Raw genomic sequence first — 22,101 nt, forward strand, 5'->3', positions numbered from 1 at the left:
ATTAATTAAAAAAAAAATCATATGAAATTGAAAAAAGTCATTACAAACAGTACGCGCCGTAATCAAAAACCCACAAGCTATTAAACCGCATGTCTACGCGCTGCTTTGACTACGCACAGCAGACACCAGTCAGTCACTCATCCAGCTATTCATCCATCCATCCATCCATTGAGCCATTGTACCAACCATCCATCCATTAGTTTCGCGCTCAGCTATTTCCTAGCCATCAATCTATCAACGACAGTTATTCAATAGCGGATAGCATCGCAACGCATCACTCGTCACAGCGTTTTAGCGCAGGCATAAAGGCAAGCAGTAGCAGCAGGAGTCGCATTTGCATGTGAGTGCGTGTGTTTGTGTGTGTAATTGCTTTTTATGCCTCCAACATATTTAATCTTCATTGCTTTTTGTTTCGCGTTTTATTATATAAAAATCAGACCCCTCTTGCTACGCCAAATTTGAATCAATTGTGATGCTGGCACTTGCATAAGTAAATATATGAAATTGTATATGTGTGTGTGTTTGAATGAATGTTAATTTCTTGACGCTCATCAGCAATTGTATTTTATTTGTGCGTGTCACTCAGCAGAAAATCCAATGTCTCTTTTATCAAGTTATAAAAGCGGAAGTAACACTTCTTTGTAATAACTTTTGGCATATCCGAGAAAACTATTCATAAAGTCGTTGATATGTAAAGAGAAAATAATTGCATTAATGCAGTCTCTATTACAATTATCACGTGTGAGCAATTTAAGAGGTCATTGTCACCGGTACATAAATAAACTAGAAAAATATTATCAATTATGTTGAAAATTGTGAAACATATTCACTATAGTAGCTAAAAAATTGTCACATCCGATAAAACGACTTTCATTTCATTCAGGAGATCTCACAGAATCGGACACTAACAATCAGGAAAGCGTTTCTTTTTATATTTTCTGATTACCTTAGTATTGATTAAGAAGTCAAAAACCTGATAAGAACCTGTGAGGATAACATTTCTTTTCAAGAGAGGCTTTTATAATAATAAAAAAAAAAATAACTCATCAATCTCTCGTCGTATACCTTTGGTAGTCTGTGCTCTAAGCCACATGGTAAACCCTACCGGTTACATCGGCTTACTCGAACCGCTTAGTATTTGATCAAAAAGTAATCTGTAAAGATAAAAAATTGTTCAAATCGGGCACCACAGCATATATATATGTATTTACTAATTTTGGAGAAGTTGTAAGACCAGTCTTCAATTGTAAGGACAAAATTTTGTGGTATTTGCATCAAAGAAATTATTTAGACACTTGTTGTTATCTTATATCAATTATAAACATAGTATATATATATTATATTTGTATACAGCTGATTCTTTTTCATAGTTTTAAACCCTTTCCAATAATGGCAATGCTCTTTACTGAAAAGGACCTCACTTATGCTTACCTCCTATTAGCCATCTCAATATTAGCCTTTGTTTACTTACGTATAATTTTAACCTAAACATAGTGCAGGCTACTTGATATTAAAAGGACGAAGTTGCCATAAAACTGTAATCACAAACAATGTATGCCAATCAAGTGTCCGCATCAATGTTGGCCTGTCCCTATCAGCTTTGTCAGCAGTTGACTTTAGAATGCAATGTAAGCAAAAATAAACCGAACTTACACATATACCACATTTATAAATAGAGTCAGTTATTTATAGTGGAGTTAAGTACAGGGTGATTCGAAAATGTTCAAATCGAACTTTAGTTTTAAATGAGGTTTATTTCCAGTAGATGTTTTCATTTAAATAGAATTAACGGCTCAGTTAAAAATCATCGGCCTACCATAGAAAACAAAATTGTTTTTTTATATTCGACATAGTTCTCTTCAAGGGTGATGAACAGAGTGTAACGACCATTTTCGATTCCATTTTTGATGTACTATTTGTCCTTTACTTTGAGATCTGAGAACAGAACGTATTCACGGGAGACAAGAAATGGAGAATACGCTGGATGCGGAGGACTTGTGAAACGGTGCATTGTCTTGGTGAAACAGTCGTTTCTTTTTCTTCAAATGCCGCAGTATTCCGGTGACTTCGTCGTTCAAGTGATCCAATAACGCTATGTAATAGTCGCTGTTCATCGTTTATAGTGTGCAGTCGGCTTGGATGACTACCGATTGGACTTCGGCGTAAAGTGATGAAGCCATGTTTCATCCATTGTTACATCTCGACACAATAAATCGGGTTCATTACACTTGAACCTCTCCAAACACTGCTCGGCATTATGAACTCAATGATGTTTTTGGTCAAAACGTTATCTCGGTCTGCTCCCAATTTGTTCAGAGCTTTCTCATACCCAAATATTCATGAGTAATATGATGTACACGTTCAGTTTTTATCGATAGACTGCCTGATATCTTGAACAACTTCACTTAACGGTCATCAAAAATTATTTTGTGGACTTCTTTGATACTTTTGCGGTAACAACTTCTGGCGCTGAGATCATAAGCTTTAATTTCATGCATCAAATCATGTAGCACCGGCCCACAACCCACACCAAACTGTTCGTTTTTCTGAATAAAATGGCAGCTCTTGAATCTCTTCAGATTATTATTCGTACAAAAGGCGTAAGTTTTGCTTGTCTGCATACCCGTTGATCCAGAAATGGTCTTTAACGCTGAACGAAATTTGGCTCGAAACCGTATAATCTTCTTGGAACTTTTCAAGAGCCCAAAGAGCGAAGCGATGTCGTTTCGGAAGGTCGAGTGGCTTCAGTTCTTGCACCAGCTATATTTTGTAAGCTTTCAATTTAAGATCTCGACGTAAAATGCGCAAAGTCGTTCCATTGTCAGTCCAAGTTGCTGCGAATGGCCCCGAAACGACTCTCCACGATCTTTGTGTACGCTCTCAGCTACGTCCGCTATATTTCTTCCACTAGGCTGGTTCTCAAACCGGGTGATGATGTTGTGAATAGTAAACTTAGCATGCTGATTATGTTGATCATAAGTTGAGCGAAGCACGTGAAACACACTTTTTACCGAACGTGATTGTCATAACGTCGGACGATTTGTAAATGTTGGTCAGGCGTAAGTCTTTCAATGATAAAATGCCTAACAATACTGAACAAAAATAACATGACAGCTTGACAAGACTCAGGCGTGATCTGTCAAACAAGGCTATTGAAAAAATTTCCTCTAATTGGATCACCCTTTAAAGTATTTTTCATTCAAATCCTGTCGGACTTACTGAAATGTCCTCGACCATGTACGCTCATGAAATAAGCTAATTTGAAGCATTATTTGCAAATTAAAACAAATGAAAACTTTTGAGTAAATATGTAGAATTATTTACACATGAAGACTTAACGTGGATGGAGGGTATTTAGTATATACACAAATTTCGTAATTATTTATATTGACCACGATTTGCATATTCATGTGGACACACTTATAAATTAATATATGTTTTCGTTTTAAATGTAAATTTATTTATCATGGTTAAACAAAACATATTGACAATGTGTTGCATGTGTCGCTCCAAATATTTGTACTATTAGCCATACAAATATGGTAGACATACTTACAAGTGCATGAGTGTGTGCAATTTTGTGGTTTTAAGCGGAAAGTTTGTTTTACCGAGCTTCTATTTTTCATATAAATGTCGCTGGACATTGGAGATTAAATAAAGATGTCATACTAAATAATATTCTATGCAATATGTGTAAATAATGAACTTTACATGTCGAGGAAAAAAATCGGCTTAGGTGGTTAGCCCCATGAGACACCGAATGAAATTTAGTCACAGCTTTAACTCGAATAATGTCATACGTATGAGAGCTAATTATGATTTAGTATATGTACATATGTGGATTGTATAGAATGGCTGAACCAAGAATTATGGAAAGGCATCAACAATATACATATCTTTTGCGAGAGGCAAACGCTGAGGAGTAGTTGTACCCGAATATTTTATGTTGCTGTAGAAACTATGAGGAGAAATATTACGTCAATTTTGTATAACTGAATCGAATATAAGTTTTTATCCACGTAAAAAGGGTCCTTAAAACCACTTAAAAGGCCATTATAACTTCATTAATAACTCAAAGTTAATAAACTATAGCTAAATTGGCAATAAGACTGAGCAAGGGAGATCCCTAAGTAAACACCACGATTTCATTCCTCCTTAGAGCAGAATGATCGACAGTTCCAACGACGAAATCTATATACTCACAAGAAGTTAAATTGGAACAAGTTTATGTTTCTTCTTTAGCAATCCGCTAAATGAGTACAATATGTCTTTCAGCCTGAAATGATTGGCGTAACTGAAGATGCCAAGAGAGCTTCTGCTCTAACCAGCAAGTCCATAAACCTTCTAGCATCCATTAGAGCAGCCATTGACTAGACTCTGAGTAGGTAACTCGGTTTATGTTATACCCAATCCTATAGGAACAGAGGGGAGCAAAAGGCAGACAATTTGGTTCACTCAAGGTAGCCAGAAACACAGTTCCTTTAGGATGCAACCAGCTCACTCAGATCCTTTAAGGGTTTTTTGAAGCAATTGAACTTAGAGGAACACATAGAAGCATGAGCAACATAACAACATAAGGCATAACACTAAATTACTTTAGCATAGTGTTGATGGCGGGCTGACCAAAATGCTTCTACTTCTAGGCAAAATGGAACCTAGTAATATTGTAGGTGTCATAATAGGCCAACTAACCAATATCTAGCATTCAAGAAATTGGAAAAGAGAACTCGCCGAAAGCAGAGCATTCGCGAAGGATTATGAAACACTGGAACATTATCTTTACGAATACTTTACATTTCGCCGCTGAGACGGGATATCTTCCACAGCTTAACATCAAAATTTCCAAGAATTTTTTAAGGAAAGAACTAAACGAGATACCCCGTCTCGGTGTAACTAAATGCAATAAATATAAAGTGTCACTTTTACTTATTTGAACCATACAAAATTAATTGTAATTCATGGCCAACTAATGGTCAACGGTTTGACATAGGTTAGACAAAACTACCCCGCGCTTAAACATTTATATAAATCATTCATATATGAAACGATGTTATTTTGTATATAGTACAAAATGTGGACTAAAGTATTAAGCATTCTCATAGTTGCTTTGACAAGTACGACCATAATGGCTATTGTTAGTACAGTTCATCGTCCTTTCACACAAAATATCCATTGGTAAAAGTCAAGTCAAATAGTATCGTTTATCATTCATATTCTTAGATTGTTACTATGTCAATGTTGATTGAGGGTATTTTTAGACCCATATACATATATATGTATTTATTATTGTATTTTTGTACCACTTCAAGAGTTTCGACGTAGATACAAGATTATAAATATTTAATAATGGCAAGATGAATTTTGGTTTTTAATGAAAACCTCGTTTTTCTGTTTCTGATACCTTTGATAAAGTCCCGCTCTAAAAACCTGGTATAACTACAAGTATTACTTTCTAATATGAATGCTTACTTGTTCGGAGTCTCGGCAGCTGATTCTACCAAATTTCACATTTAAAAAGTACAACTTGTAAGGAAACTTATGACTAGGGCGTGAGGAGTAGATATTATATTTTGCAAACTCTGTAGATCGACGAATCGAACAGACAACTGGTATAAATTACTATAAGCAAACAGAAATAGAATTGAAATATTTTTACATTAATGCAGACAACATAGCGATGAGAGAAGTTTCCAACAGAATACGTCTAATAATATTGTTTGGTATTATTATATTAACTTCAGAGAGCTTTCTATATTTTTAATAGCCTAAACAGGGTATATTAAATTTACTTTGTGTTTGTAACACATAGCAGGAAATGTCGGAGGTCATCAAGGTATGTAAATTATCAGCGTGGCAAGATGTGTCGGTTAAGCCATGTGCGTCAGTCTGTTCGGCTGACTATACACGACCTAATACCTTAGTTTTTGAGCTAGCAAGCTGAAATATTGTTCTGCTTTCACCAAGAAGCTTCTCTTTTATTTCTCGGAATTGCCGATATACTATACTCACTATTCAAAATCAATCAAGAAAAATCACACCGAGCTAAATCTGGGGAATACGGTCGTTTATCAATCGGTATTTATTAAGTTTTCGACTGTAAATTCAGTCAAAATCGTGGCTCAATGCGATAGCGCATTATTATGGTGTAAAACCACGCAAACCCCCCAATACGCCAAATAAAACTCCTAACTGATCATCTCTCCCTCCGGCAAAAATAATGATGCATTAAACCACGAATATAAAAAACAAAAAAAAAAAAAAAAAATAAAAATAAAAATAAAAAAAATCAGCATCACCTTGGGCTTTGAGCGACTTCGGCGTGTTTTTTGGTTTCGGCCCGTTTTTTCTCTCCATTCCGATGATTGTAGACTTGCTTGTGTGTGAATATGGGCTCACTCTCTTTGAAAATAATTCAGCTTTCTCGGGACGAGTCGAGCAAGAACGCGTTTTATCCGTAAAATATTCACAAATATCATTCGAACAATGTCGAGCTCTCTCTAACACTTCCCTGACGATTTTTAAATACCATATTCTTCACTTTTTTATATTTTCATCAGTTGAAGAGATGCTAAGAAGGTCGTCCAGAACGAGACATCTACGATCTCCGACCATCTTTGAAGGCGTTTTCAACACAATTTGTGACAAATTCTTTGTTCGATACTTTGATCCATTGTACAAATCGCATCGCACTACGGAGGTGTACCGACTTAAGCAGCCAAACTGGTCGACAGATCGCTCTCATATTTAGCCAACTTAGCAAAATACATTTTTTAGAAATATCATTTACCTAGCGAATGTGTTGTCTTAACGTATAGTAAGTAAATCCGTAAATGTTCTTCATGATAAGTTGAATCGATTAAGCTATGTCCGTCTGCCTGTTCGTCTGTATTATCTATTACTCTTCTACCAACCTTTGCAAACCCTTTATGGAGTATAATTATGATGTATGAAGTATTTGTTCTTAATATTACAAAATTTATCGAGAAAACAAAAGTTAATGCAAAAGTGCAACGCTTCGAATTAAGAATTTCTACAGAACCAACTCACCCTTCTTTATTTTTTCATAACACCAAAGACATACATATTTACATACATATCATATATGTATATTATTGAAGACCCAAGCATTTCATAAATTCGATATTTTTATAAGCTTGCAGGAATGTAACTATGTATTTATGAGTAAATATGTACATATGTATGTCTGTATCAATGCGCTTTTAAGCATAAATGCACTTAGTTATGCATCAATGTTGTTTATATGTTCGCGTTGTGTAAGTTTGTCACTTGTGCGTTAATTACCAGAAATAAACGTGAGAAGTGACCACATGTTTGGTCATATGAGTGAATAGCCGGCTTTTCGTTCGCCCGCTATATGGAGGTGGTGAGGTAAAACCGTTGACAAGCTAATGAAATTTTGTATAGACGGGCGCGTATTTTAGTGCTTTTTATTTACCAAATAGTAAATAAAGTGAAAATTACTCGAGTCGAGTTGCGGCGAATGTTCTACGGATCACTCTGAGCAATTTTGCTTACAAACTATGGGTCTAAAACTGGTTTCGAGCCAACAAAGGCGAAGTGTTTCATGGATTATACAATTTGCTTGGTTGTTTTTGAGCTATCATATCATGTCTTCCATAGTCTGCGACAAAGATCGACAATGCGACTCGCGTGCGCAAAGTTTTGAGCTCAGATCGTCGACTAAGTATTCGTTTAATTACCCAGAAGTTAAATTTATCAAACAGGGTCAGTCGGGTCCGACAATATATTGCAGCCGATTGGAAGTTGCACCACAATACCCCGCCGACTCATCCCGCCCTTCTTGTCAACAGCTACATAACCAAGACCGACATTCCAACGCTTCCGCAGCCGCCCTACAGCCCAGATGTGGCCCCACCAGGACTTTTTTTGTTTCTTTGCCTGAAAAAAAAAGCATTTTGAGACGATAGAGGGAATCTAAGCATTAATCTGTTAGGTAATCAAACATATACTGCTTCAAATGACAATTTTCCAACGATATGCCAATTAAACATGTAGCCGGGAATGAACATGAACCCTTTATTGCGGTTGGTCCTCAAACCATAAAGGAGCTGCTCCTCAATAATGAAGAGAGAGATATTGGCAACAACTTCAAGGCAAGCGCTAATGGGTGATTACAACCTTATCAGGTTTAAATATGTAATTAATCTCGCAAAGCCAAAGTAAGCTCAAGAAGCACTTATATAACACGGGCCAGTTCTGCCACATGGAGCCTGAAACTTCAGAACACCTCCCAATTGACTGCACGGCAGTCTGCTGACTACTATAAATATTTTTCAAAATTTTTTTGTATTTTTTATGATGTGAATCTTTGAAATATGTTTGATATTTTAATATATATAATGATATTAAATATATATAATTATAAAAAATATATTTGCTTTGATGCAAAAAAGCTATTATTAAGTACACATAGTATACAGACAATCACATCTTTTTTTATAGACCAACTTGTTATTCTAACTCTACAACATTCGATTCACCAGAAGCAATTAACATTTAGACACATGTTTACATATATTTTACTACATTTACTTATACCATATATGGTATATATATACATATATATTAAAGTACCAAGTACCTGAAAATATCGATGTACTAAAATACAAACTTATAAATACATATGTATGTAGCTGCTTACGTAGTACATTTATAGCAATGAATTAAAGTAATAAGAGTGAATAGTCGAAGTGCTGAGGGAGTATTTTCCGGGTCAATGCACTCTTAGGGGCCTCTTACATACAAACTACTCATATGCTTAAGTACGAACTCAGACGGGTCGTTAAGTGATTGATTGAAAGCGAAAAGTACCGCTAAGGCTTGTGTGTACTTATGTATGTAAATAACTGCTTGTCATACAGCGTATGTGAGTATGTAAATATATTTCCAATTACTGCAAGCACATAAACTGGCAGTAATTTATCACAAACGTAATGTAATAAGAAATCGTAATTAGCTAATTCAATGCCGATGCAATTACAGCCAATTGAGTTTAGTTTGCGAGCTAGGCTTTGTGTCAAATTTTCAGAAAACAGTTCTGCGAGTATAAACACCTTTATTACGAATCCTATTACCAAATATACAAATTTTTGAACTTCCAGGTGACTTTGCTGGATGTATCGGCCAGTATTTGAGTTATCTCAATGAAAATTACAAAAAATTTACCCTCCATACTATTACCCACTATTACCATGAGTTTCGAACATCCAGCTGAATTTTCTCCAAATTATTGCTAATTGTATATTGGGTACCTTAATGAAACCCCGGGAACATTTTTCTAGTATGTGGCGTGATAATAGATAATAGAAAACTGCTTTTGCTTTCACACAAGCCCTCAAACGATTCGGTCATTGATTAACGGTAGCACACAGAGGTTTTATTGGTATTGACAATGCTGATTCAACCAACGGTTTTAAAAATCTACAAATTTCTGTGGGGTGTTCGAAAAGATAAGACCACCCATTCTGGCCACAAACCCATGGGTTAAAATGTAAACTTTTAGATGACCAATTCTTTGCACCTATGAGCATAGGAATATTGCTATTAAGCCACTGCTGGGTGGTTTCTGCGTCTACGCTAAAGCAGAATCTTGTTATGAGATCTAATGCAAAGAGGGTATAGCTTAACGGCTCTACCACGTCTACTAAAACAACTCTAAATTTAACAGATTTTTTCACAGAAGTGAAGAGGTGTAACTTTACAGGGGACTCTCCACCAAACCTTTAAGACAGTCTATGTATTTAAAGGTTAGAAACTCAACTAATACTTCAATAAATTTAGTAAAATGACAACCAAAATTGCTGTAAATGCACAATCACGTGCGAGTATTTAAGGTAAATTGCCAAGTAAATTACATAATCATTGACTGAACTGAAAAATATTATATACTATTTGCTTTTGGCCGTCTATTGAGGAAATTTCATCATTGAACTCCGCCTAAGTCAAAGTGTATATGCACTTCTGAGCACATGCACCCAAGCACCTACAAAAGCATGCCAAATTGATTGAGGTGCCAGTAAAAAGTGTGTCCAAATGTGAGATGCCAAAAATAATTGACCAATTGCCAGATAACGAGTTAGACGTCGCAACTGTTAGGCCACAAACGGCCAAACTGCGCCTGCCGCTAGAGAGATTGGCAGGCGAACGGATATTTGAAAGTGCAATGCACTCGCAAAGAAAACATATGCACAAACATTAATATTTAAATGCATATGGTTGCAAGTATGTATGTATCAAGAGTACACTTGATTTTGTGCATTCATAACGGCAAACTCAGCAATAATCCACAACAATTGCAACTCCGGTAACCACAAAACGGCAAAACGCATCTCAGCTTCCGAATGCAAATATGACTGCAAAATTTATGACTGCAAAGCAAACTTCAGCATTTTTATGAGCACACGCAACTTGAATTTGGGAATATAATACGGAAATTAAAAATAAAAATAGTTTTTTGAAGTGCATAGAAAATTAGTTGTGAAAGTAATATCATTTTACTTTCAAATTTTCTGCGAATAATGCGAGAAAGCTTTAAGGGAAAGATTAATAAGTGACAGAAATCGAAAATTAGAAATGCATATAACATAATTTTTTTTATTATAAATTTTTTTTTTAATTTAACTTATCAACTGATCAGAGAGACTATGTATTTTGCTAAAGCGCTAATCAAGGAAGCTAAGAGCGCTAAGTAAACTTATTTTAATGCAAAATATCTACTATAATATAAGAAGATTGCTCGACAACTAAAGGTTCCTTCATATTAAAACTAACAACTCATTTCCGAAACGAAGCTATACAAGCATTCACAAATACAAAATACTCTTTACTCCTTGCAACTTGATTGTAATAGGTCAGTTTGTATTGCGCCTATTTGCTATAATGGTGCGATCTTAAAAATTTATTTGAAGATTGTACTCTTACCTTGAGCAATAATTTTTGTCTATTTTCGTGAAAATATATAATCAAATGAAAAATATTTCTTATAAGCACTTGTTGTACCCAATCGTTCCAGCTATATGCTATAGTGAACCGATTTGAACAACTTTTGCCCATTGTCTTAGACAACAACAACCCATTCTACATCACCTCTTGAATATTGTCCTAAATTTTTAAGTTAATCAGCGTAATATTTTCGGAGATCCATCTGGTGCGTCGTCTTTAAACGTGTTTTTGTAGCCGATTGGTAAGATTTCTCGAGAATTACTCGACAGATCTTCATGAATTTTTACACTGGTCTTTGAGATACAATTATTTAAGACTTAGATGAAGGACTTTTTTCGAATACAACTATTTGAAAATAAAATTTTCAAAATACATTTTCAAATGTAAAAATATCTGCAAAAATCCAAGTTTAAGTTTTTACCTAAAACACGTACTTTCAATTTAGTTTATTCTGTAAGGATTTATTCTGTAAACGCAACTTTTTTCCGAGAGGTCGCCGGAAATGTCGTCGCAATTGCCGAGTTTAAAATACTTTTTCCAAAAATGTCAGAATTTCTTTCTTAATAGTGTATGTTTATGTAAAAAGAAATTGGTGGAAAAAAGGCTGTTGTTTTTAACACGAGGAAACACATGTAACCCCCTTAAGTGTATATTAACCATTAAAAATAATACTTTTGATAAGAAAAAGTCCACTTCTCGAATAGCCAGCTCAAATCTTGTACATGAAACCAAACGAAACTATGTAGTAAGATAACAAAAAAAAAAATAAAAAATAAAAATAATAATAACTTGTACAAACAAATTAAGAGTATCTATGAACTCTAGGAAATAAAATAGACAGTGAGGTATTATTTAGTTAGGGCAGGAGTTAAAATTTTGATATACTTATATGCTCCTAAAATGTTGCCAATTATTTTTTTTTTTTTCGTTTTTTTTTTTAAGTATATTCTATATAACCAATCTCTAATTAGTTGGAAAACAACAATCAGTTCCTAAAATAGTTCTTTGAATCAGTGTGTCCGGTTGCAAACACACTATAGTATTCGTGTCATAATATTATTTTTCTTTCAATAATTGTATTAAATATGTTTCAAAGCATAAAATAACTTCATTTATATTAGGCATTAATTGGCTTATATAAACACATAACTATAATAAATTAGACTTACCAAATATTTCTGCAAAAGTTGTGTCCCTTTCACTTCGTCTCAGCAATGATTCTTTCGCTAAAGAATGTTCGCGGCTTACGTACGGTGTTCTTCTTGTAAACACTTTCGCCGTTATGCTTCACATTAACTATTCTTGCTTGCATTCCACACACAGAAAACAACAACAACACACATTGAGCTCGAACAGGCCATTTGACATTGACACTCGCTCGCAAAATGCCGGCACTAGAAAATTTCACTGATTTGATTTCCTACCACGATGCTAATGACAATTATTTTCACCTTGCAAATTGCACACTACATATTTATTAGATAATATAACAAAAAATAAACATATTGATATGCAATATATGGTATAGAAAACAAATTGAACTAATATAATACAAACGAATAGTCAACCACACAAGCGCTCGTTGTTGCACGAACAACGGAAGAGGACGCGAGCACTTGCATTTACTTTAAGCTTTCTCCTTTTTAAAAAAAAACTTCACGCATTGCAAATTTCATATGTTGTTATAAATAAAGGCACTGGAATAACTTTAATTAACACAACATTTGATTTAGCACACAAATAAACGCGAGAATTTCGATTTGCACTTGAAATTGTAAAATTGCTGCAACACTCGTTGACAACTGCGGAAACTGGCGCGTCGTGAAACATATGGGAAGTGACGGTAGGGTTGCATTTGCCAAAAAAAAAACACTTTAGAATTGTGTTTAGATGAATAAAATAATCGACAGATGGCACAGTAGACCTTAGGTCGCGACGTAACTCTCTTTTATTTAAAATTACAGATTTGTTAATATCAGAAAATAATTATTTTAACTTATTACATGTATATGTAATATGAATATATATAAATTGAAATAAATGAAAATAAATTTGCAAAAATAAAATAGTAGTAAGTATAAAAATTTTATTTTTTTCTTTAAAATTATATATTAAATTTTGAAAAAATTAAAATAAATGGTTTGGAATTGGTTCTTTTTAAATTTTTGACAGACATTTCTACAAAAAAATTAAAATTTCCGTGAAAAAACAGAGGAAAAAAGTAACGAAAAGTAAATAATTAGTTCACAAGACCTGATATCAGTTGACTGATAACATGACATATGATTTATTTTTTTTTTTTTTTTTTTTTTGTAAAACTAGCACATTATTGTAGTTTATATTTGCTAGTTCAACTAATTGAAAGCTATAATTTTTGTTCTTTTTGTAATATTTATTCACTAATATTTTTTATGTAACGAAAATATTACTTTACATTTAAAAAATCGACAATTTAGTTTTCTTCATTACTGCTCTATGTACATTCGTACTAATCTTAATTCTTACGGAATTGCAACTCTACATCCGCTGTCTTACTGTGAGTTTCCGCGCTTCTGTCATCGAAATTGTCAGCTGTTAGAGTAGTGCTCAATAAAAACTTTGAAAATTTGCATATAATTTTGTTTTGAATTGCATTATTTTAATTAGAAATTTATTCAATATATTAAATAAGTGCTTCGTGTAATGAAAAGTGTACAACCCGTGGGTTTTGATAGTTCTCATAAAAATGTAAAAACAACTTACGGCTGCAAGTAATGCTCATACATGATGAAGTAATTGAAGCGTAGTGGTAGAGGTGGAATAAGAACACGCACAAAAGGCAGTTGGAGCACAAAAACATTAAACTGACTTAGGATTATGAAATCAGAGGATTGGTATATTTATTTTCACTTTCTATTTTTATGTTGTTCTAATTTTATTTTCAATATTTTATTACTCATATTTGTGGAATAACTAGGTAATGAAAAGCAAACGTTTGGTCTAAAGATTCTATGCAAATTTAAATTGCTGAGTCTCTTTATATTCAACCTGCTAATATAATCTTCCAATTATTAATAAGGAGAGCAATTTTGTAAACACTACCTGCAGATAAGTGAATAATTATATTCACATAGGGTTCGATTTTATTACTTTTAAGAGCACTATTGGTAGATATAACAGGGATAAAGCCTCAGGAAATGCGTTGTTATGATGAGTTGGAAATGACAATCAGTAGCAAATATGTATAGTATATGATTTGCATTAGTAAGTGTCTAAATCAGCGTTGCTTACGAAGTTCAATATATTATTATAAAGCGCGATCCTTTTCGAAGTTCTTCAATTTTTCAAAGGAAAAAAACTGAAAAACTTCAAATTTAATGGAAGATATTTATTATCCTCCGAGAGATTCTTTGGCATTTATTTCTTGAAGATTATCTCAGCTGCTAGCTGTGGTTACGTCTCAGACGGTCCATCCGTCAAATCCAATTTTCAATGCCTCGATCGAGCATTTCAACTGGTAACCGGAGAATGACACGCGTAATGTTTTGCTCCAAGGTCTAAATTGAAGCGGGATTGTCTGCACAGACTTTAGACTTTACATATCTCCACCGGAAAAAGTTTAACGGTGTGATGCCGCACCATTTTGTTGGTCAATCGACCGATCCAAAACGTGAAATTATCTGCTCACCGAAGTGTTCTTATAATGGATGCATTGATTGGTGCGATGTGTAGCGTCTTGTTGAAACCAAATATCATCGAAATAACGAACCTCAATTTCAGATATCAAATCGTCGGTTATGATGGCGTGATAACGGTCACCATTGACGGCTAGTTCTCACCAGTTTCATTTTTGAAGAAATATGGACCGATGATTTCACCGGCTCACAAACCACACCATCCTGTTGTTTTTTCTGCAGGCAATGACAGCTCTTGATTCTCTTCAAGTTGTTCTTCGTCTCAAATGTGGCAACTTTTCTATTTACGTACCCATTGAACTTGAAATAGGAATCTTAGAGCGAAGCGATGTCGCTTGTGTAGGTCGAGCAGATTCAGTTCTTGCACAAGTGGCGACTCTCCATGGCCTTGGTATACACTCTCAGCTACGGCTGCTATAATTTCCTTTACTGCGTGCTGAATGAGACTTATTCGGTCGAATATTATCCAATAATGAATGCTGAGTCTCATGATGGGTGATGGTGTTGCGAATAGTATGCTCAGCAGGCCGATTATGTTGACTATAGACTGAGCGAAGCACGTGAAAACCTTCTTCAAAGGTCGTAAAGTGTAATAAAGTTGAATGATTTGTAAACGTTGTTTAAACGTAAGTCTCTCCATGATGAGGTGTCAAACAATATGGAACAAAACTAACATGACAGCTGGACACGACTCTCACGCGTGATCTTACAAAAAGAGGCTACGGAGAAGAGTACCTCTACCTGGATCACCAGCCAGATGAAATATTTATGTATTAAGTCGTTCCTCACGTTAGAGCTTATTCTGAATATCAGTCGAATAGGTTGGAGTTTCCTGGTGATATTTCATTTTCAGCACCATCGAATATATTATCGATATATTATGTCACCTATGCGTTACATAAACATAAGTTACATTGCCAAAACTTATGCAATTATGCAACTTATATGCGCAGACGTAAAATACAAGTGTTTATTCCAATCAAAGGTGTTATGGCACTACTAATGCCAGACGTGATGTGCCAAAAAGATCAACCACTTTTCACTCGAAGCTCGGATTATACAGCGATTATGCGAATGCAATTGCACTTTTCTGCATTTGCTTTGCGCTATTCGACACTTGCAACGTGCCTTACTTTATTAGTCTACTTAAACCAGTAAGTTTATATGCGAAGATAGTGCGCTGAAGAATTGAGACATGGTTTAATTAATTTTAATAGCGCAAGCAAATCTCTGAATGTCTGGGTTTTTAGTGATAAATTGAATTGATAAATACTTATTATGTCATAAATTTTACACTGATTTTTAACATTTTCTTACACCTAGTAATTATTTTTATCATAGTCAAAAACTCATGCTTTCCGTCGGTTACCAAAAAATTTGTTTTCTCTCTATCGTTGTTTGCTAACATAATTAATTCAAGTCAAGGGTAGTGAAATATTTGGTCTTTCCAAGATTTGATAATATGATACTAAGACACGGCATTGTTTATTTGTTCGCGAGTTCAACTTTTCGAAATCTACAACCAACGGTTTTCCCGGCACATCTGAGAGATCGGTGTCTTTTTTGGACAACAACACCTATGGGGTTGTTATAAGCAGACCTAGACGGACTAATAATGCCATTTTTTAGAAAGTCCTTGATTTCATGATTTACAAAATCTTAGCATACATCTTAGCATAAATTGGTTCAATGTCCTCTATGCGGATGGTGGCGACAATATTGGTGTTGAACCGAAGTAATTTTTTGGGGTCGGCAAACGCCTTCAAATGCCGTCGTTTGTAGGAAGTCCGCGTGTACATTAAGCGGAACTTCGATGTCTGCAATTATGGTGAAATTAGCTTGAGCAAATTTGTGGAACTTCAAAGTTTCAAATCCACCATTTAAGTGAATTAATTCTGGCATAAGATCAATAGTTGTCCCTGTCTGTGTCGGTATGTTGAGTCCAACTTACAGAGTTTGTCCGGAAAGTAATAAGACTGATTTTCTTACGCCGCGACTGTACATCGAAGCGTCCGCGCACCAACTGGACTCGGTAGAGGGCGTTCCTGGCTAACGAACGAGCGGCTGGTCAACTCTCTCCGAGCACCTGAAGAGTCAGGGCAAAGATTTTCGCGCGACGTGGTTCTGTGAGTGGTGCAAGCCGAAAATGCAGCGTTCGTTAGAGCAGCGATGCAGTCCGAAAAGTAATAGGACTGAGTCGATTGATTGTTGATATTTAACTTTCAAAATAGGCTTCTTCTGCGTCCAGGCCGTGCTGCCAGCGCAATTTCCAAGCATTGAAGGCGTCACGGAAGGCTATTCTGGAGAATACCTGTGCCTGTGCCGAGGTACTTGCTATTTGGTTCCCATCTGTCGTCGCAAAATTGCTTGGCTTTCGTTGGCCTTTTCAGGTTGCCATATCTGGGCTGTAGCGCGCCTGCGAAAGCGTTGGGACGCCAGCCTTAGTTAGGTAGCTGTTCACAAGAAAGGGGGTGTGAGCCAGGGCGTTGTTGTGGCGCAACTTCCAATCGGCTGCGATGTCTCGTCGGACCCGATTGACCCTTCGTTTGAGTGCCTTGATAACTTCCACGTAAAACTTGGCGTTGACGGTTTGTCCAGGAGGGAAAAATTCATGTTTGACGATACATTTGATGTTAAAAAAGTCAATGCGCATCGTTTTGCACTTTAAATTTGCTCATTCTTCCGGTCTTCAACAGCGACCTCTTCCCGGCCCTCCAAAAAGGCCTGGTGCCAACGAAACAGACTACTTCTTGCTAAAGCAAAATCTGTGTATGCCTGCTTGATCATACATTCACTTCATTTTGTTGTTGCTGTAGTAAAATAAAACATTTTCTTACTATGCAACTAGACAACTAATCTTGGAAACATCTGGGAACACTCGAGTGACATGGAACCGACTTTAAGGACAACCGTTTGTTGATATCTATATCTACGGAATAAACGATGAGATCTAATGGTGTCATGTTTACTTGGAATTGTGGGACTTTGGGTCGATAAATCAGCGTTTCAGTTAATTTCTCGAAACCGGAAGCATCGATATACCGTTCCTAAGGAACCAAATTCCAAAAATTTTCTCAAAAATAAACGATTATTTATTGGGAAAAAATGTTTTTTCTAAAATTGCTTTGCTGAAACTTTCACTTTAAAGTTGCTTTCGTTGTATGAAACACAATCTCATCTACTGCCGCCTTAACCCATTACGGAATGGATTGGTATACATACATATGTATATGTAAGATGGTGTTTTCGGAAGTATCATTTAAGGCGTCTGTCACTGGCGCTTGCTGTCAGCTGTAATTACCAACAAACGAACTTGGAAAAAATATGGCAAAGGCAGAAAAACACTGTCAGCTGCCAATTCTCAGCGACGTGTGCATCGCCACCTATGCCCGTCGTCGGCACGAACGCATAAAAGCATTGTGGAAAATAGAATTTCCAATTGAAATGAGATTTGCATGCAGACAACCATACTTATATGCATTGCGAAATAGTTTTTCTATGACATGACGTTGCCAGTGCATTGCTCTCGGCGTCGCATTGTTTTGACAGATGGATGCCGATCATTGACTCATGCGGCGAGAGCTGAGTGAGTGGTAAACAGCGAAGCCTTAAGATATATATATATTTACCTAAGATTACTTTACTGAACTTATTTTTGTAGTAATTTTTTATAAAGTGGCAGATATCTAAAATTTCTTCTCATATAACTGTTATAAGCAGGAACTAACTCACTTGCAGAATGGCGCAAATTCATCTTCTCCCTGTTGAACTTCTTATGAAAATAATTTATGTGTTTACAAAATTCCTTGTATGCAACCTGCATTTATTGTCCATAACAATTTTCCTTGCTTTTATTATTACCACATTTCGCTTGTTTGTATCTCACTAACTCACTCCAGCTGTACACAGATGGAGCATCAAAGCCACTTCAATAAACATTACAATGCACACGCATGCATACATATGTAACTCCATGACACAGCTGTATCTAAGCGAGCACGCACAATTTTATTACCTAAATGATTTTGACTTGATTTCGTACATACCCTGTAGGAAAAAGAAAACACAGAGCAGAAAGCTGTTGCCCTGAAGAAAACGCTGAAACAGATATAGGCTTTGAAAAGATTGAGACAAAGTTCTTCCAGTTTCTTTCAACATTGTTATGTGAAGTTTGTACTGATAAATATTTCTCTCTTTTTTTTCCGTTCTCTTGATCGGAGAAACACATTTCACTCGCTTTTTCTCTTTTTCTCTCACTCTCTTTGTTTTTACCTGTCAAATTTGAATACAGCTATAATTTTAAATAATTGAAAGAAAAATAAGTTATGTAAAAATTCCCTAAAATTTATTACAGAATTCTCTTTTTCTTTTCTAAAAAAAACTAATCAAAGAAATTAAAGATCAGAAAATAACTGTTATAATTTTTTTTTTCGAATTTGAATTCAGCGATAACTTTAAATAATTTGAAAGTAAAAAAGAAAGTAAAATAAACCTTAATCTCTTCTTATTTTCTGACAAAAAAAAAAAAAAAAAACCATTCAAAGCTAATGCAGATCACAATGTAACTGTCATAATGCTATCAGGTCTTTTGTTCCAAACTAAATGAAAAGGTATGTTCTAAACACAGTACAACAGCGAGAATACTTGTAGATCAAATTCGAAAGAGTTTTTATTGAAGAACTAGTCAACTTTATCAAGCTTGGTATATGAGAGGCTCTGTGCAGAGACACAAAGAAAATCTGCACTGCCTGGATTTCATTTCATACAGTCTATATAATTGCATCGTCTTCACTTGGAGGGTTCCTTCTCTGCTTACATATCTCCGAAAGTTTTGTGGGTGGGGCGAAGTCGTTGGAGAAGCGTACGAATCTAAGAGGAAGGGTAGAAGGTGCAATGTTCTGTTTGAAATTCTCCATCGACTTTAGTTCTAGACTACCAGACCATTGTGGCGTCTTTCAAATCGAGGTGGCTGTAGGTAATAATATTAAGCTTGCTTGCGACATCCATACCCAATTTCATTCCAATGGAAGCGAGTCGACTTTCTGAAGTCATCTTGCGTTTTGGCACTATACCTATGGCACTCTAGCAGGCTCGGCAAGCATTGCTCAACAACTAGAACATATTCGACTGCGTGATCATTCTGGTCTAAGCAAAATCAATCTCGCTGCATTTATACTCGTAGCAGTTCTGTCTGCACAATGTCCAATAGATTTACGCGCGGTGCGTCTAAATATTTTTTCGGACGCTCTTTGCCAATGCTTTATAAAGGAAGGCGATGTGGAATCACCTTGTCACTTTCTAATCCATTGCCCCGGACTGAGTTTAACACATATCGACAATCACGCCATGGACTTACAAAGTTAAATGGTTGGGTCTGATATAAACTGCCTTACGAAATTTTTGGTAAGCTCAAAGAGCTTCGTCTATTTATGAGAATCTGGAGAACGAGTTTACACGTAACACAAAGGTTGAACATATATTCAATTGAGATCCACCGATTAGATTTAATCCTATAACCTAATCTAACCTTACTATGTAAAGTTAGAAATTTTTAGAAGGGTGCTCAAAAGATTCCTTTAACCGTCATATGGTAGAAAAGTCAGGTCGCAAAAGTGCCAGACCAAAAGCGACCGCTCTTAAGCCATCAAAATCACATTTTGTCAACTAGATTAACTTCTCAGATGATTCCAATTTCCGGCTTACGATCTTCGTCAACAAACAAAATTGTCCCTATTGGCGTATGTCAAATCCTCGTCCAAAAATTTATCATTTGGTGCGGTTTATGGCATGGCAGCATCATCGGACCTTATTTTTTTTTTTTTTTTAAATGAGGCAAGGAATGCTTTACCATCAATAGCGAGCGAAATAATACGATGTTAACCGACTTTTTTCTCCAAAATTGCATTGAATCGACGCGGACGATCTCTATATCCAACAAGATGGAAAATGGTTCAGTGAAGTAGCTGAGAAGATTTTGTGCCTCTAGATTATTTACTATAGGGAACTGTTAAAACAAAGTTTCACGCTAATCAAATGCAAGGCTCGAGGATCTCGAAGACACCAACCTCCTTCTTCAAACGAGTGGATATATGCAGATGTAGCTGTGGTAGCCATTTCGCTAACATTTTGTTCCAATCATCCAAATTTATTTCATATGTAGTTTTTATTGTTAGACCCGTAATTTTCGCAAATTTTTAAGGAAATGCGAAAGATTAAAAACTATTAACTCTGACTAAACTCTTAATTATAAATAGATCTGCCAAGAAAGACTGGAAGCTTTCAAGGGACACCCCACTAGTTCACTTCAAACTCTACCGTTTTACCTACCCACTCTCCGATGCTCTATGCGCTACATGTCGTTACGAGATTCCACTATCTCCACTAACGCACCGTGACACCCTGCTGATTCTACGCACTTTATGCTTTATTGGCTTTCCAATTTCGAACAGGAGAACAACAAAAAAAAAGGAGAAAAAAAAAGGAAACTGGCTATGGGGAAAGCAATAAAATTGCGTTCATAAATCGCCCAATCTGTGCAAGTGTGTTTGCTGTTGCTTTTGCCATTGTGTACTTTGGTGCTGAATTTATGGAATAGCGGCGCTTGCAAATACACTTCGTATTACTCGTACACTCGACGGTTGCTTCGAGTGCGTGAGAGTACCCTTACTTATAGTCGGTAACCGAACTGAAGTTGCTTGCGCTTACAATGGAGGCATCTGGATTCGCAGCTAATCAGTGATATTGAAGTAGTAGAGTGCATGAGGTGGGCTTGGGGGTGAAGAATGAAATATAGAGGTGATTGTAGATTGCAGGAAATACTCGGAAGTTTTCGGAAAAAACAGTAGTTTATTATTTAGAACAGTGTGTGAAAGTGTTGCCATTCTATACTTCAGAAGTATTGGCTTCATTCAATGCGATAGAAGTTGCAAAGCTTGAGTGCTTCCATTACTTTTTTGAAGTGTGTTGAGGGGTGGACTATTTTCGCTGACCCAAAGACCGAGGTACAATTCTGGAATCAAAAATGAACTTTTGGAATGGACATCACCATTTGGAGTGTAGATGAACTTTTGATTGGTGTATGTAGATCCGATTTGGAACAAAACGACCGACTACAGGGAATGTTCGAAATATATGTTTTTCTGCAGTCATACTCAGACTGCTGAGTTAGGAAGACCGTTAGGTATCATAGGTCTTAAAAGTAGTAAAAAGGAATTGATTTGAATAGAAAAGAATCAGTTCCTGCGAACTTGTATAACGGTTTCTATTTTTCAAACGAATATTGAGCTAATTCGTCAAGTTTCCATGGGATGTCTCGAGATTCCACAATCACGGTTTCCGAAAGTAGGTTAAGTTAGGTTCGATAGCTGCTTTTCAAGATGGGGAACATAAAAAGAGAACTCCTGCTTGCGATCTTATAAGTCAGCAAAGCACCTTGAGAAAGGTT

General features: G+C 35.8%; 1 protein-coding gene across 1 annotated transcript in view; it reads left to right on the top strand.

The window, feature by feature from the left end:
- Positions 1–6: 6 nt before the first annotated feature.
- LOC108968820 (cytochrome b reductase 1) overlaps positions 7–22,101 on the top strand; it is a 71,551-nt gene continuing 49,456 nt past the window's right edge. The window contains exon 1 of the mRNA XM_018933103.1: positions 7–340. The gene's annotated coding sequence lies outside the window, so the exon portion shown is untranslated. The remainder of the gene's footprint in view (positions 341–22,101) is intronic.

This window comes from Bactrocera latifrons, unplaced genomic scaffold (assembly GCF_001853355.1).
Source record: "Bactrocera latifrons isolate USDA-ARS-PBARC rearing strain unplaced genomic scaffold, ASM185335v1 scaffold_23, whole genome shotgun sequence".
Lineage (NCBI taxonomy): Eukaryota > Metazoa > Arthropoda > Insecta > Diptera > Tephritidae > Bactrocera > Bactrocera latifrons.